The sequence below is a fragment of the Polypterus senegalus genome, chromosome 2 (genome assembly GCF_016835505.1).
Source record: "Polypterus senegalus isolate Bchr_013 chromosome 2, ASM1683550v1, whole genome shotgun sequence".
Lineage (NCBI taxonomy): Eukaryota > Metazoa > Chordata > Cladistia > Polypteriformes > Polypteridae > Polypterus > Polypterus senegalus.
In genome coordinates this window covers 65,011,779-65,029,998 of record NC_053155.1, presented here as the reverse complement: position 1 = coordinate 65,029,998, position 18,220 = coordinate 65,011,779, and the positions used below count along the sequence as shown (strand labels likewise).

The following is an 18,220-nucleotide window of genomic DNA, read 5'->3' as shown; positions in this document are numbered from 1 at the left end:
TCAGGCAGGCAGAACGGCGAAGGTTAAAAATAAATACATTTTCTCCCCAGCGGAGAATCGAACTTGGATCTCTTGAAGTACAGCAAGTCTGCTGTGCTCTAAGTGAAGAAATCTTACCAGTACGCCACAGAAGCTGTTGTAAAAGTCTTGAAACTTTTATGAAAGTGTTTATTTGCTCTTTGGCTGTCAGGCTTCACACATTTTATAGTTTGTCTACATTTTGTAAAATGTATTACTAAAATATGAAAAAGGTTCTGTTTTAATATTGTGTTTACACAGAAACGGAACACACATGAAATGCTTATGTTCCAAATAACAATCTATTATTTCCACTCTAAAACTCCACTTCACTCCCAGATAATTGAGGCATGAGCTCGGAGAAGTTCGTGCAAGTTCTGAGTCGGTGGGGGATGGAATAGCCGGCTGCTTGCAGTTTGTTTTTATCGGTACATTTACAGGACAAAGGAGGCTGGCGGAGAGGTGAGAACGGTTTTAAGAAGCAATTTAAGGCGGGACGGATCTACAAGTTTTTTTGTAGGCTCTGGCAATTCTAGTGTTAAATGTCATGACAAACTTCATTACACATACATTACTAATCAATGTAAAGCTGAAGTGATGACACTGAACTACTGACCAAAAAACATTAAGTAACAAATATCCATAAAAGGATTTACAGTAAAGCAGGCAATAGACACTACAGACAACAAAGACAAGAACTGTTGAGCTTTCTGCATTTAAGATAAATAAGTATTTGTTTTTAAAAAAATCAATTATGGTAACACCAGATGTGTGTCAATTAATAATACTTTAAATTGATCAGAAAAGAAAAAGAAACCCCCATAGCAAAAGATGGAATAACCGGAGAACTGCTTGGAAATCTCACTGCAAATATTTCACATTTTTATTTTAAAATTAAGTAAAAACATTTGAACAACACATCCTGTACAGCGTTCCATCTTGAAGTGCTGGCAGGTCTTATGTGCCTCAGTAATTCTAAGACAAAGACCAATTCATACAGTAAATGACTCTTATGTATATACCTTGAATAAATATACCAAGACCCAATCCTGTCGCCAGGCACAGAAGTAGCAAGCAACTTGTGACTAGGTGATCCATGTAGTCCAAAAAAGCACTGGGCAGAGCTGCCACGTGGACTCACATACATATACAACTCAAATTGCAAGGGTCAGGTGTATTGCCATGGGACAGACAGGAGGAACACAAACCTAGATCTTGTAAATTGACTCTAGGGGCATGGACTGTAAATGCACAGGCAAGGGAGGAATCAGAACGTATGCAAAAGGTGCTCAAATAATAGCTACAGTTGTTATAGTTTGGTATAGTTAGACCTACCTCTATTGGCTCTAAAACGAAACCTTTACACGGATTAGTCACAACATAAAAACCACCTGTCTAATATTGTGTATGTCTCCCTTGTGCTGCCAAAACTCTGAAACAGATCATTGAGGTTCTGTAAGTTGCAAGGTGGGGCCCCCATGGATGCAACTTTGTTTTTCCAGCAACTCCCAAATATTCTTAACTAGACTGAGATCTAGAAAATTTGCAGCCAAGTGAATACCTTGGAACTCTTTGTGAAAATCCTCAAACCATTCTTGAACATTTTTTGCAGTGTGGCAAGGCACATTTTGCTGCTGAATGTGTATGTGGTCTGCAACAATCTTTAGGCAGATGGAACATATCAAAGTAATATCCACATGAATGCCAGGATCCAAGATGTTTCATCTGAACTATGCTGAGAGATTCACACTGCCTCTGTCAGCTTGCCTTCATCCCATAGTGATTCCTGCTGCCATCTCTTCCCCAGGTAAGCAACGCACACGGACCTGATAATCCACATGATCTAAAAGAAAATGTGATTCATCAGACCAATTCATTTTCTTCCACCCCTCCATGGTCTAGTTCTGAAGCTCATATGTCGATCATAGCCACTTTTGGCAGTGGACAGGGTTATTAGAGACACTCTGGTTTGCCCCTACGCAGCCACATATTTAGCAAGCTGTAATACACTGTGAGTTCTGATGCCTTTCTTTCATGGCTAGCATAAAGTTTTTCAGCATTTTGTGCAACAGTAGCTCTTCTGTGGGATTGGACCAGATTGGCTAACTTTAGCTCCCCACGCTCATCAATGAGCCTTGGGCACCCATGACCATGTAGGCAGTTTACCAGTTGCCTTTCATGGCATCACTTTTGGTAGGTACTAACCGCTACATACCGGGAACACTCCACAAGCCCTGCCATTTTGGAGATGCCCTGACCCAGTGTCTAGCCATCACAATTTGGACTTTTTCAAAGTTGCTGAGATCCTTAAGCTTGCCCATATTTCCTGCTTTCAACACATCACTGTCAAGAGCTGTTTATTTACTCCTTAACATATCTCTCTCCCTGTGATATGTACAACTGTACCAATATAATCAATGTTATTCACTTCACCTGTGATTTGTTTTAATGTTGCAGCTCATCAGTGGTTTCTATTACTCTGCATTTGCTCAAAATGAAAGATGGGTATGTGTGAGAAAACTCCCAGGTGTAACTGGGTGCCATACAGCGGAGTTTAACTACAGCTTTTGACACTAAATTTCTGACTAGACAGGGTATTATTATCTCTTGACTCTGTAAGCGTGCTTTTTCATCATTAGCATGGTTAATGACAGATAGCTGGAAGGGCATGATTGGAAGGGATAAACTGCCTGATCTGAATGTGAGTAGTTGAGGGATTTCTATGCTAGTCATGGAATGTCTATTAACGAACATCAAGCTTAAATATAAGGTTGCTCATACTATAAGTGTACCTGGTACTAGAGAACCTTTTGCCATTGGTTAAGGATTGACTTTATAGTTGTGTCATCTGATCAGATTGTTTTTTATGAAAGTTCAGGTAAAGGGAGGCGATAAAGCTGCCAACTTATTAGTTGGGGGTCAGCTAGCTCACACAGAAACAGTGCATGCTGGACTGGCATGGAATACTCAAACAGGCACTGGGGTTGTGTCAGGAATGACTACCACATGGTGCTGCAGGAAATAAGTTCAAATTCCACTCTGAGAAAACACAAAAAGCTGCTGGTGCTTGTCATGGTGAAAACTCTTGGAACCAGTGGTAGACACCAGAGGAAAGGGAAACTAAACTGTCAAGCTAAAGAAAGAGGGATATCATGCTAGAAGATTATAAGAATGTGGGGCCACTGTTGTGTGCCATTCAATCTCTGTATTTGTAGAGCTAGAGTTGTGTTTGCATATTTGATATTAACTTAAGACCACTCAATATGGCTGCATCCAGTCTCCTCGCCTGTCAATGACTTTGATGGATAGGATATAAAGGTACAGTCATTCTTTGAAGGGCACTCAGTTTGAAATCTTAAGTGTTGTATCTCTTCTCTCCCAGAAAATTATGGTTTCTTCCCTACAAAGTAAGATAAGAACAGCAGCCCAAATTGGAGGAGCTTAAATACTGCGGAGTCTTATTCACAAGTAAGAGTAAAACTGATCATGAGAATCGGCAACAAATTACTGGAGAAATATCAGTTATATGAACATTAAACCAGTCTATGGTAAAGAAGTGGAACCTGAGATAGTGGAGAAGACTGTCAGTTTACTGATCAGTCTACAAAATCATCCACACCTATGTTTAAGAGCTCTGCATGTGAAATTGAACTATGTTTAAAGGAGTTACATCAAGTCTAGTTAAATGATTCTCAGCCTGTGGCATTACATGAGGTGTTATAGCATGATACTTGACAGAACACAAAACAACAAAGGCTGGAGTGGCAAACATGAGCGGGAGAGAGGGGGTTGGGGGGGTGGGAAGCTTCCACTGTTCCAGTTACATGTCAACAATCATAAAAATACCTTTGTGTTTAAGGTAAAAAAAGGTATTAATTTTTAACGATTTTATCTGTTTATGAAATTGATCCATAAATAAAAAAGACTAATCAATTTGTGCTTGCGTTTTTTTTTTAAATACTGTAGTGCAATAACATGACTAGTCAGTTGTCGGTCGCAGGCGTTTTAACTTGTATAGTTGCACATTTGAATGAGGGAGGTAAAATGACTGCCAGAATAATTGCCATTCAATACATCACCATAAACATTAATCCTCAAATTGTAATATACATCACTACAGTTGCATGTCAATATCCATCCATTTTATAACCAATATTTCCAGTACAGAATTGTTAAGAGTGGGTACGTATCCTGGCTACATGTGGCATGAGGCCAGCACAGATAGAAGGGATGTCACTCTTGCACGTGTCCTTCTACAACAGCAATGAAATAAGCTGCTCTAGATGTCCATTACAAAATAAAATTGATTTAGTTAATGCGTTAAATTGTCTACATTTCTAAGACATTTGTGTGGCTCAGCTTAAACAGATCTGCCTTAAGCGTCAAAGCTTTAATGACATCAGAGATGGAGAATTTGTGGGGTTGCTAAAACAAAACACTTGACAGCTGAAATTACAGTAAATCAGCAAACATTGCATTTGTGCAATTCAGTTTGTTTTTGAAATCAAATTAATGTTCATTACTGTAAGAGGTTAAATGTGTGAAACATGGTGAAAGCACAAGCAAATGCTGCAAAGTCTCCAGATAACTGGACACCAACAATTACTTAAGTAACAATTTAAGGATTAGTACACAGGTACAAGTAACAGTGAAGTCTGATCATTTCTTTGTGGCAGCTTGAAAACAACAGACCATAAGGTTGTTTTAAGAATTCTAAAATAATTTTAAACTGACAAATTCCATTTAACAATAATAATAAAAACTCATTTTATTCACAAAGGCAACCTTTTGTAACAGATTTACAATTTTTTTTTTTATTAAAGCATCAGCAGCTTGAGCCATTTAAAATTTAGGTACACTTGATGTGTTCATTAAAACATAACATTTCCGTAAGTGTTACTAGCAAATGTCACAAACCTGACTAAGAGATTTTTCTGACAAACCTGATTTGTATAGTGTGCTGTTATAAAAGCAGCTTAAATGAGTTTGGTAAAATAAAAAATATCCAGAATTTTTATAATAATAATAAACTCCTTACATTTATATAGCGCTTTTCTAAGTACTTGGCAATTATTTATTAATATAGTATTGACATCATAATGTTGGACTTTTGTAAGTACAGTAAGTATTAATTATTAAGTAAGTTTATTACATGTACGTACTTGGTAACATAAATCAGATATGTCATGATGATCATATCATTGCTTACAAACCCTATGCTGAAACCCTCCAAAGCCAATTATGACCCCCACTCTACAACAGGAAGTTAAAAAAGCAAAAAAAACTAACACCTAATTAAGTAAGAAATGGTGGAGTGAATTTGTTTGTACAGCTGGAGGTAAATGACTAAACCCAAGTGTCTCATAGTCATGCAATTTTGTTTATTTTTTATTTTACAGTTTACAAGAAATAGTGAACAACGAAAAATTCACAATAGTGAATAATGAACTTGTCAGAAAATGGAAGTTCTAATTAACTTTGAGTGGATGCGCAAAATGTGTGTTAAAGAGCTGTGTTAAGAACCTGATAACGATTTACCAAACAAAAAAACTGGATTGACAAGATTTTCTTCGACAATCTGGCAGTTTTAGATTTAGCTGTAGTCTATCCATGCCCCAGTGTAAGCAATACATAGCCAAAATCAGAAGTACCAATTCTGTGGCAAAGTGAGTAGGTAACATGATGACTGGGGTCTGAGAAATCCAAGTAAAGTATTTCATTCCAGCAGGTAAAGTAAAATGTCTTCAAAGGAAAAACACATCTGACATTGAGGCTAAATCATTCCTCCTGGCTGATGATGAAGTATCCACCTTACTTCAACACGTCAGCATTAAAGGTATCATTTTCCACCAATGTTAGGTATTTAAGGAGGAACTTTCTATATTTGAATGCCAAAGCTAATAGAAAATGTTGGTACTTAAAAGGATAAGGTTTGTATTTAACAAGTCAAAGTTGTTTCTTTACAATCATGGTACACATTAACTTGTCACATACAATGGTGTTCTAAAGTGAAAAAAATGTTATAAACTTTAAAAATACTTTGTTTGAGCAATTTGCAATGGATCTCTATGGAACCCTACATACATATCTGATAAATGATGCATGGCAAATGGCAACATATTGAAAAGACCACATAGGGGTTTCGCTGTACTTTGTACACATAATAAATCTGTATGTATTACATTGCATTGTATTTTTAAAAAAAGATGCATTTATTTTTTTAAAGAGGCAAGCCACTTTTACTGCCATGCCTTTCACCTGGATGATCATAGAATAAAAATAGGCAGTGTTGCATACAGTATATTGAAGCGTCGCAAACCCATTATCAACTTTTTTAAAGTATGAGTTGCTCTTGTTGACAGTATAGTAACAAAAGAACTGAGCACAATATTTTTCAGTGAATAAATTAATTGACCCTTATCACAATCTGTAAATACATGTAGAACCAGGCACTGGTGAGGTAGGAATGACAGCCCACTCTGCCTATTTTAAAATATCTTTACTAAACTTGTTAAGCTTTAACCTGACTAAACTTAAATTAACTGGTTTTGCTAAACTGGGCCTAGAGTGTGTGTATTCACTCTGCGATGGACTGGCACTCAGTGACCCTGCCATGGATATGTGGGTTAGGAAGACGGATGGATATATTGATGTAACAAGGCTTGAAGTGGGGCGGTATGCACCAATACACCATACCAGCTTTCTCCCAATCAAGGACTGGATGTATGCCAGTAAGGTCAGCTCAGTTTTTGTCACTTCATTGCTTGTTAAGCACTCTCAAAATAATTTCTCATTAAAGCACACACAGGCTTTATTAATCCAGCTGAAGCAGGTAGTATCTTTCCTATAGTGGAATAATATATGTGATTCTAACTGATTTTATTCCCCCTGTTATTATTGCCAAGCTGTCTACAGGGCAGACAGCAAAGGTTCCATGGAATAAGATTTTTTTTTCTTCTTAAAAAAACATTAATACCCGGTTTTTGCAATATGTGTGAAATCGCAAGCTGTGAGTCAATACTCAGTAACATTTTTGCCTTGAAATATTGTCATATAACTTTATGACTTTTATGGCTCTTCTATTAAGTATGGACATGAGGTTCCACAGAGCTCTGTTGTAAGCTACAAAAGAAGACAAAGTTTAAAATTTACTTAATAATAAAACATTTTTATGGGGAAAATTAATATATATTATAATTGTGAAAAAATAAAAATCTGGAAAAATAGCTTTTCCTTGAAATGTGTCTGTCCCACTACCAAAATTATATAAGAGCGATGCTGTAACAGATTGTGTTCTCTTCAGTGATAGATAGATTAGATAGACAGATAGATTAGATAGATAGATACTTTTTTAATCCCAAGGTGAAATTCACATAATCCAGCAGCAGTATACGGATACAAAAAAACAATATTAAATTAAATAGTAATACAAATGCATGTAAAAGCAGACATGTTCAAATAATAAAATAATAATAAAAAAATATATAATATAAAAATAATAAAAGCACAGCATTTGTTAATAATTGGGCTACATTTTGGAAAGGGGACTGGAATTTTTTTTAAGAGCAACAGTCTTCTCCTAATTATATACCAAAATATGGCAGCAACATCTAGACAGTAAATGTGCATCAAAATTTTGAGAAGCTCAAACTCAATTATAAACAGATTATGAGGATATGTAAGCTAATTTGATTCTGAAAGAGGCCTTAGATACAGCAGCTCTCTTTAAAACAAAAATGCTTAAAGCACATATGTAGGAACATATTTGTTTAAATTACACGCATTCTTGAATTGGAATGGCAAAAACTAGACTTTTCATGTTCAGCAACAAAGCTACCACTCTACCAATCTGCACAGACAGACACTGGTATATACGTATAACCTGTATAATCGATAGACAGACAGACAGACAGACAGACAGACAGACAGACACACACACTCTGTTCCTGTACATGCTATATTAATATTCTTAACTTGATAATTGGATAGGAAATCATAATTTTAAATTCTAAAATGAAACCTTCCACATCTCTTAGGCCCAATCCCAGTAAAATTAGTGAAAAGCTCAACTGCTGTACTGTTAACTCCAATTGTTTATAGTTTTGACAGTTTGTTACTGATTGGCACAGTTCCTAATGCACCAAAATTGTCAAAAGAGAAAATACAAACATATACATACACATATAAAAAATTTTTTTATAACTATTTCAATTTATAATTTCTTTCTATAATACTTGAACAAGTAGTTAACACACAGCTTCAGTTATTTGAGAACCTCCAAGCTAACTTTTGCACTAGTCGCAATAAAGAAACAGTAATAACTTGCATTGTAAATTACACTGTGATATCTTCCGATGAATGAAAAGCTACCATTATTATGTTGAAAGATTTAATAATAATAACACTAATAATGTACACTGTATAAGCATAGTCTTTGGCACCAGTGATCACTCCACTTCCTTGCATTGGCTGAAAAACTACATTAGGCTTTCAGGACCACCTTGTATGGTTTTGTTTATACTTTTCAATTCAATCTCAATATGTACAGAAAATAGCTAACAGTATTCATTCATTCATTTCTTGCAGAAGTAAAATATGGTGCCCTATACAATTTAAGGCATCTCACACACAGATGAACGGACTAGAGCTGAGAGAACTTCAGCTGCATTGGTGGGGGATGGAATAGGAGGCTGCTTGTGCTGATTGGCACATTTGCAAAACAAAAGACACTGATGAAGAGGTGCAAAGGAATTTAAGGTGGCCTGGCATTCAGGGATTCTAGTGTTAACAGTTTTCACTTTACATGCTTATAGTTAGACCTATTACAAGAAAGAATTAACTTTCACTAAAATGTAGACGATAACCAACTAAACCTTTCTTTGAAACCAAATAACATTTTCCTAGTATCTTTAATTAAAGGTGACATTGAATTAAAATGCTGTACAGACTATTCAAATTGTTCTATATGACATTTTCAGTTGATTCAAAATGCTGCTGAAACAATCACTGCAAAAACAAGAAAGTAGGCATATCACAAGAACCACTGTTTTAGTACCAACTCAAAACAAAATGAAAATATTACTGGACTAATTTTATTACAATATTGGTAATACCAAGTAAAAGTAGGTGCCACACTCTAACCACTCTAACTGCAGATAGAGGAATTACTAATGAATTACCACCAGTACAAAGGAAAAAAAAATATATATGAAAATGTCTGACGGCAGTGATGTCACAGTGCTGAAAACACTTATCAAGGAAGAAAAAAAAAAACAAAAAAAAAACGAAGCATTGACCGCAGAAAGCATCTGCAGTTGAAGGATACACAAAAACTATTGCACTATACGGTCTTACAATAAATAGAACTATTAACAGTATAAATGTTAATAAAGAATTAAAATTGCTAAAAAAAAAATAAATAAATAAAACTCCCCATCAGCATCACAGCTTAAAATCATTACTTCCTTTTCATGTTATAAACTTGAAGTAATCTCTACCAACAAAACAGAAGTTCCAAAAGTAATTACTTACTCAAAACTCTTCCTCAGCTAACTAAAGAACAGCATATCACCATATCCTTTAAAAATAAATCAATAATTGGTTTGTAGTATTTCATTTCATTATATTGCAGCTTTATCATATAATCTGCCTGTTTAAATTTGATAGTATTTTTCTTTTGTTTGCACAGACAACATTCCACTTAAAGCACACAATGCAGAGTGTTGATTGCTATTGCAAACTTAGTAACAATATGCAGGTAGACTGTGTGTTTGGCTTTGCTGTAACCAAAAAAATAAATAAATAAATAAATAAATAAATAAATAAATAAATAAATATTTTATATCTCACTCGTGTGAGTAGGGGGGACAATGTGTGGACCAAGTAAAGGTAATTTTCACGCCAGGCCAGGGGAGGGCGGGGTGCACTAAACCTTCTCCCGTTTTCTCTTCAGACCAGCCGCGGTAAAACCTATCTGAACCAAGAACGTCACTTCCGGTTCCGACACCCAGAAGAACATCACTTCCTGTTCCGGCACCCAGGCTGATGCCAGGAAAACATCACTTCCTGTCTGACCACTTAAAACTGCCATCTTTTCCAACCTTCATCAGTTCCGTCTTGGACTCCATACTATCAACAACTCTGTTGAAACTTAAAGAATCCTTGCGTCCCTAATACAGAGTCCCGCGACTATAATGCGAAACATGTTCGAATGGACCCTGGGACGCACCGGTAGGCCCTGCGAAGCAACAAAGGGGTCTGCGGGGTGATGTGGGAGGAGTCACGGATGCGCCCTCGCTAATCCACTGGCCTTATCGCATATGGGAGAAGTTCTAGTCAATGGAATTAAAGTAATCGCTTTACTTGATTCCGGCAGTAACATTTCCATTGTTGCTTGTCATCTAATATTACCACAACAATGGTGTAAGAATAAGACCCGCATTACCTGTATTCACAGGGACGTCTGGTATTATCGATCTGCCAACTGCTATATACAGTGCATCCGGAAAGTATTCACAGCGCATCACTTTTTCCACATTTTGTTATGTTACAGCCTTATTCCAAAATGGATTAAATTCATTTTTTTCCTCAGAATTCTACACACAACACCCCATAATGACAGAGTGAAAAAAGTTTACTTGAGATTTTTGCAAATTTATTAAAAATAAAAAAAGCACATTTACATAAGTATTCACAGCCTTTGCCATGAAGCTAAAAATTGAGCTCAGGTGCATCCCGTTTTCCCTGATCATCCTTGAGATTAAATGGAGTCCACCTGTGGTAAATTCAGTTGATTGGACATGATTTTGAAAGGCACACACAAGTCAGAGCACAAACCAAGCATGGTCAAAGGAATTGTCTGTAGACCTCCGGGAAAAGATTGTCTCGAGGCACAAATCTGGGGAAGGTTACAGAAAAATTTCTGCTGCTTTGAAGGTCCCAATGAGCACAGTGGCCTCCATCATCCGTAAATGAAAGAAGTTTGAAAACACCAGGACTCTTCCTAGAGCTGGCCGGCCATCTAAACTGAGCGATCGAGGGAGAAGGGCCTTAGTCAGGGAGATGACCAAGAACCCGAAGGTCACTCTGTCAGAGCTACAGAGGTCCTCTGTGGAGAGGGGAGAACCTTCCAGAAGGAGAACAATCTCTGCAGCAATCCACCAATCAGGCCTGTATGGTAGAGTGGCCAGACGGAAGCCACTCCTTAGTAAAAGGCATATGGCAGCCCACCTGGAGTTTGCCAAAAGGCACCTAAAGACTCTCAGACCATGAGAAACAAAATTCTCTGGTCTGATGAGACAAAGATTGAACTCTTTGGTGTGAATGCCAGGCGTCACGTTTGGAGGAAACCAGGCACCGTTCATCACCAGGCTAATACCATCCCTACAGTGAAGCATGGTGGTGGCAGCATCATGCTGTGGGGATGTTTTTCAGCGGCTGGAACTGGGAGACTAGTCAGGATAAAGGGAAAGATGACTGCAACAATGTACAGAGACATCCTGGATGAAAACCTGCTCCAGAGCGCTCTTGACCTCAGACTGAGGCGACGGTTCATCTTTCAGCAGGACAACAACCCTAAGCACACAGCCAAGATATCAAAGGAGTGGCTCCAGGGCAACTTTGTGAATGTCCTTGAGTGGCCCAACCAGAGCCCAGACATGAATCCAATTGAACATCTCTGGAGAGATCTTAAAATGGCTGTGCACCGATGCTTCCCATCCAACCTGATGGAGCTTGAGAGGTGCTGCAAAGAGGAATGGGCGGAACTGGTCAAGCATATGTGTGCAAAGCTTGTGGCATCATATTCAAAAAGACTTGAGGCTGTAATTGCTGCCAAAGGTGCTCTGACAAAGTATTGAGCAAAGACTGTGAATACCTATGTACATGTGATTTCTCAGTTTTTTTATTTTTAATAAATTTGCAAAAACCTCAAGTAAACGTTTTTCACACTGTCATTATGGGGTGTTGTGTGTAGAATTCTGAGGAAATAAATGAATTTAATCCATTTTGGAATAAGGCTGTAACATAACAAAATGTGGAAAAAGTGATGCGCTGTGAATACTTTCCGGATGCACTGTATGTCAGGACGGCGTAGTGAAAAGGTTGACGGTGGCAGTGACAAATAATCCTCCCTTTCCCGTCATACTAGGAAGCGATTGAGCTGACATAAATAGCGGTAATACAGTCACTTCTTCTCCTCAATCACTAGGTCTAGTCACAGACGCGGATTCAGCGCCCTCAACTTCCTCCACGCCATGTATACAGCCAGCTGAGGAGCAGACTTCAGCCTCTATTGATGACGAAGAAACACCCAGAACGTCGCAACCCGAGACGTCATCAGCAAGCGCTCAGACGGCTCAGGACGCAACCCTGCCCTTCGAGGTCGAATCCGATCCTCTCTCAAGCCTGCAGTTTCAATTCAGGCAGACGCCGGCTTCATTTAAAAGGGAGCAATGGAATGACGACTCCCTTAAATTTACAAAGAATGCAGCCGTTCTGATAGATGGCCAGCACACCTCACATCCGATGCCACAGGGTCCTCACTTTGTGCTCAATAATGATGTTATACCGGGTGGCAGAGCACGAGGGATAGATGAGGTCGCTGTTGTTAGTACCACGGATTTACCGGCGACAGGTCTGTGAACTACCACATACCTGTCTGCTGGGAGCCCATTTGAGCCCCAAAAAAACACTCAAGAGAATTAAGCTCCAATTTTTTTGGCCTGGGATTAACGAGGAGATTCGCCGCTTTTGCACATCTTGTCCAGAATGTCAATTGTGGCAAATGCCTACGAGGGACAGTGCTCCTCTAGTCCCCTTACCCTTAGTAGATATCCCTTTTGAACGTATCGGGGTCGACCTGGTGGGACCCCTAGAGCCCTCAGCCAGAGGTCATAAATATATATTTGTCCTGGTAGATTATGCTACCTCGTTTCCAGAGGCTGTTCGGCAGCACTCCGCTACCTCAAAAGCTATCGCACGGGAATTAGTAGGGATATTTGTGCGTGTCGGAATCCCTAAATAAATCCTGATGGATCAAGGGACTCCTTTCACCTTGCAGACGTTCAGTGAGACTGCCAAGCTACTTCAAATAAAGCATTTAAAGACCTCAGTATATCATCCTCAAACCGACAGTCTTGTAGAGAGGTTTAATCAAACTCTCAAACAGATGTTGCAAAAGGTAGTCAATGAGGACGGAAGGAACTGGGATCAGCTCCTCCCCCTTTTTCTTTTTGTATATCGGGAAGTCCCACAAGCCTCCACGGGGTTCTTATCCTTTGAATTGCTATATAGACGACAACCCCGGGGCATATTAGACGTTTTAAAAGAAGGATGGGAGGAAGAGGCCCTCCCATCAACAAATATATTAGAGTACATCGCGCAGTTAAGCGATAGATTTAAGAAAATTAGACCCATTTTGAAAATGCACATGGAAAAGGCGCAAGCAGCTCAGGCCCAATGCTATAACCGTGGTACGTCTCTGTGGGAGTTCCGCCTGGGAGACCGTGTCATGGTTTTATTTCCTACCTCTCATTCCAAATTATTGGCTCATTGGCAAGGCCCTTATGAAATTAAGGAGAGGAAGGGGCTGGTCGACTATTTGGTGAAACAACTAAATCGTCGACCCAGCGAGCGGATTTATCACATCAATCTGCTGAAACCGTGGAAGGACAGTGTGGTGTTATGGGTCCACAGCTCACTGAGCAAAGGCCGTTTTTAAATAATCACCGCACCCGAGGCGGTTTCGTGAGGGTGGGCGATGTTGTGGCAAGCCGCGGGGCAGTCGTCGATGTGGCCGTTTCTCACCGTGAGCACAGGTGAGGAACTGCCCACATTCGTGATTGCTCCTGTGGCTAATGCTACAGCTGTGATGGCCCCGCGTCATTTTAAAAAGAAGCGCGAGTCGGTTTTGGGGAGGTGTAAAAAAAATGGAGAGAGGGGTGAAAGGAAACGATCGGAGGGAAAAGGAAACGATCGGAGAGAAAAAGGAAAGGAAAGAGGACGGAGGTTACAGGGAGCGAGGAAGCATGCGGTGCAAGAGAGACGGACAGGCGGTGCGTGCATGTGGTGAGCGCACGATCGAGGGCAGCTGTAAGGAAGCTGGGGTGTTGGGCCTACACCCAGGCAGTTGAGTTGGATGTCGCTCCCGCTGAGCGATCTGGTAGCGGGAGTGACCAGGGAAGGCGACTGGCCGCAGAGAGGCCATGGAAAGGCAGCGGAAGTCGGGAGACTTGGTGGTTGGAATCCCCAACGTGGCGACCTGGCCGTTGGTGGAAACCAAGTTCTCGAGGCTGGGATGAGTGCCATACGAGCCAGGGTCGGGAGGTCTCCAGTCTCATGCGTGTGTTTCAGGAGGGCAGCTGCAGAGAGCGTCTTGCCTGCTGCTAAGCCCTAACGGGATAGGCAGGTGAGACGCTAATAGAAACGATGCACCGGATTTGTTATTGTTTTAAAGATTGCTTCCTAAAGAAGATTTTTAACCTCTCGTTTTAAAGGATTGTTTTTTCTTATTGTTTTAACCTCCACGTTTTACCTTTTATGGATTTATTTAATGAAGAACTTTTGAATGGACTGCACTATTTATTTATGAACACTGTTTGTTTTGATGGACTGTTTTTAATAAAAGCACTTTTGCACTTTTTACCTTCCCCTCGCTGGAATTATTTGCCTCCACTGACTAGCTCACTCGGTAACATTATCGACGGTGTTGGGTTCAAGGGTTCCCAAACAGCCATGGGAGCGTGGAGCCAGAACCCACATCGTCACAGACAGGGATTCCGAACCCTCCTCCGGACAGCTCCGCTCTCTATTCGCTCATCAATTACATCTTAATTTCAAAGACAATTTGACTCACCAGCAACGTCGGGAGCTCGAGGCAGTTATCCAGTCTGTCCCTGAGGTAGTTACTGAAAATCCAGGTCAGACCTCCCTGGTTGAGCATGGCATTGTGACAAAACCTGGGGTTCTAATAAGAGAACGCCCGTACAAAATTCCCGACGCAAAAAAGGCTGAAGTGGAGTTGGAGATCAGATGAATGCTGGAAATAGGTGTGATTGACGAAAGTTATAGTCCCTGGTCCAGTCCTATCGTTATGGTTAGAAAGCCCGATGGAAGTTGGAGATTCTGCAATGAGTCTCCCAATTTGATGCCTATCCGATGCTGCGAGTGGATGACCTCCTCGAGCAGCTAGGACATACCAAATTTTTGACTACTTTAGATATGACTAAGGGGTACTGGCAGGTTCCCTTAACGGACTCCGCTAAGGAAAAGACAGAGTTCAGCACCCCTAGCGGTCACTGGCAGTATCGTGTCCTCCCATTTGGATTACATGGGGCATCTGCGACCTTCCAACATCTGGTAGATAAAGTGCTCCGTCCTCATAATTCATATGGTGCTGCCTACTTGGATGACGTTGTCATCTATTCCAACACCTGGGAGGAACACATACAGCAGGTTGGAGCTGTATTGCGGACACTGGAACAAGCTGGGCTTCGTATCAACTCGAAAAAGTGTTATTTTGGGTTGGTTGAGGCCAAATATTTAGGCTATCTAGTGGGCCGGGTTATGGTGAGACAACAATGTGTTCTAGAATATATGCCATTGTGAATTGGCCCCGTCCGATAAACAAGGGGCAGGTTCAGGCTTTTCTCGCTTAGCAGGTTACTATCACAGGCTTTGTACCCTGCCTTTCAACACCTGGGGGCAGGCGCTGGGCACCCAGAGTTTCGCGGCTAAGCCACTCGAAGGGTGTCTGGGCACCCCTCCATTAGAGAAAGCAATTGTATTTAAAGAGTTGGTATATAGAAGAGTATGTGGGTTGAGAGAGGAAGACAGTTTGCTCCTTAGTTATTATAGATAGAAAATCAATTACTTGAGTATTTCACTACAGCTGTCTATTATAAATACCAATGTACAATAAAATGTAGTAAAAGGTAAAAGTAAAAAAAAAAAGTAAAAAATAAAACGTAACATAAATAAAAAATGAAATTACATTAACACCTCATCAAAAACAATATTATGAATTACCTTATCCTCTAACTTCCATTCTATAAACGTTGCTTTTTTGCATTTGTTTGCATATTGTTGAGGATATATTTTTCTCCTCGTTTATTGGACAATTCTCTTTGTCTTTGATTATTATTATATACTGCTCCTTTTTGTTCATTTTCTTTTTTCCCCAACATTCATTATCAGCTCTTGCTGCAGTTTTTCTATTGCAATCAAAAATTTGACATTCTTGAATAGATAATTTGCTTTTTTGCCTTGCCATTATAATTGACTGCATTGAAGGGCAATTTAGCAGCACTGAGAGTGTAACAGGGTGGCACAGAGAGAGGATGTGCACAGCAGAAGTAACGACTGGGTGAGCGGTGTGGAAAGGGAATCGTTAAGGATGAATAATGCAGACACAACAGAAAACATTTTTTAATATAATAGAGGATAGTCTACTCAAAAATGATCCAGTGTTAGTGGTTATAGTAGGCCATCTCCATTATACATGAAAACATGACATTTATTTTTTTTTCTTGGCCATTACTAAAAACCACATGGGGTAAGCAGCATATAAAGAAATATATTATTGGGTGGAGCATTTCTTTGAGATTACAATGTGTTCCAGTTATTTTTACATTAGTTAGGAGATGTTGCTTTCATCCACATTATTTTTCACATGAATGATGGAAGCACTTTTAATAAAAAGCAGCTGTCAGCTATTTGAAGGCTGCATGCCATTGCTTGATTTTCTTTTATCATAATTCATTTTTGTTAAATGAAAATGGGTATGTTGATTTCTGTTTTTGCAATGGCATTAAATACGTAACAAGTACAAAAATTCAGGTATTGTTATATCCCTACTAGAAAGTATGACCACATAACTCATTAAGTCATCACTTTAGCTACCAGATAATTTTAGGCATGGCTTTAAAATCCTCCTTCTTATACATAAAGCTTTAAATGGTTAAGGCCCTATTTACCTCTCTGAACTCATCATTACTTACAAACTGGATGGCACATTAATATCACTGGAACTACTAAGAATTAACAAAATAATATTGGGAGGTCATGATTTAGCTAGTCTATGTTTAGCTACAAGTCCTCAAAGCTCCAAAGTGATCAGAATGCTTATATAAAAGATGCCCCTTCAGTCTCAGCTTTGTGAGTGTACAATTGTGTTTGTGAGAAATAAATAAATCTTGAATCTTAAATCCAGGCTGAAGGCTCACTACTTTAGACTACAAGTAGCATATCCCGATTACAGCTGCTGATTAGTGTGTATATTGCATCTCTGTTAGTCACTAAATACAAGTATTACAATAATTAGGTATTGTTATTAATTCTCCTCTATTCTGTTTCTTAAATTAAAGAAAAAAGGTTTGATATTTAACAAAGTAAGCTGCTTAATAAGCTATAATATTATACAATCGGCAAAACTGGCACTCCTAATGCAATTGTTAAAAGTAGTTATAACGAACCACAGTTTATAAAGTACACAACAAATGGATAACACTAAAAATGTTAACTGCAAACAATGTTTTATTTTATTACATTAGATTTGGAAGAGGGGTGGGTAGATAGTATTTTACAGATGATCCAGGAGAAATTCATTTGATTCACTAGCAGCCTATAATGTAAAGTCACAGTTTTTTCCATATTACAAGCAAGGCTACAGTGTTTGAAGATTCCAAAGAGAAGAGCTACAAGACATTTCAAATGCTTAGGTGTTAAAAGGAAGTTTGCAATGCAAGCAAAGTGCAGCTTGGAGGAGTCTTGATAAATATATTCAGAATTATACTGAGATAGAAAGAAAACCAATGTCACTTGTTCTGCTAAAATATCCTCTTCTTTTAGGAAAAGATTCCATTTAAAGCTGGTCAAGAGTAATCTGGAAACAGTTGAGGTTGACCAAACAATACTAAGTGTATACCTATCACTGGCAATGAACGGCTCAGAACGATGCCCCCACTATCTCTAATCATCCTCCCCGATATGGCAGAGTTGAGACACAAAACCAAGTCATTAGAATCAAAACATGAATTTCTGCCAAGTTAAAGAAGATCTCTGCGAGCCAGCAGCACATTGTCCAATTAGCTTGTGACACAGCTTTCCTGAATAGCAGCTCTCTCTTTCTCTCAACACCATACCAAAGATTTATGTGATCATTCCAAAATTGACAAAAAGGTGCAAGTTGTCCATAAGATAATAG

The 18,220-nt window shown here is 39.1% G+C and overlaps 1 protein-coding gene across 3 annotated transcripts in view; it reads right to left on the bottom strand.

Moving 5' to 3' along the window:
* Positions 1 to 18,220, bottom strand: part of uxs1 (UDP-glucuronate decarboxylase 1) — a 151,859-nt gene that overhangs the window by 74,474 nt on the left and 59,165 nt on the right. The window contains exons 1-2 of one of the 3 annotated variants that reach the window (XM_039743861.1): positions 8,039 to 8,045; positions 6,542 to 6,545 (exon numbers count right to left, since the gene is read on the bottom strand). The exons of the other annotated variants lie outside the window; for them this stretch is intronic. The gene's annotated coding sequence lies outside the window, so the exon portion shown is untranslated. Of the gene's footprint in view, positions 1 to 6,541; positions 6,546 to 8,038; positions 8,046 to 18,220 lie in introns of those variants that run through there. 3 annotated transcript variants of the gene reach the window in all.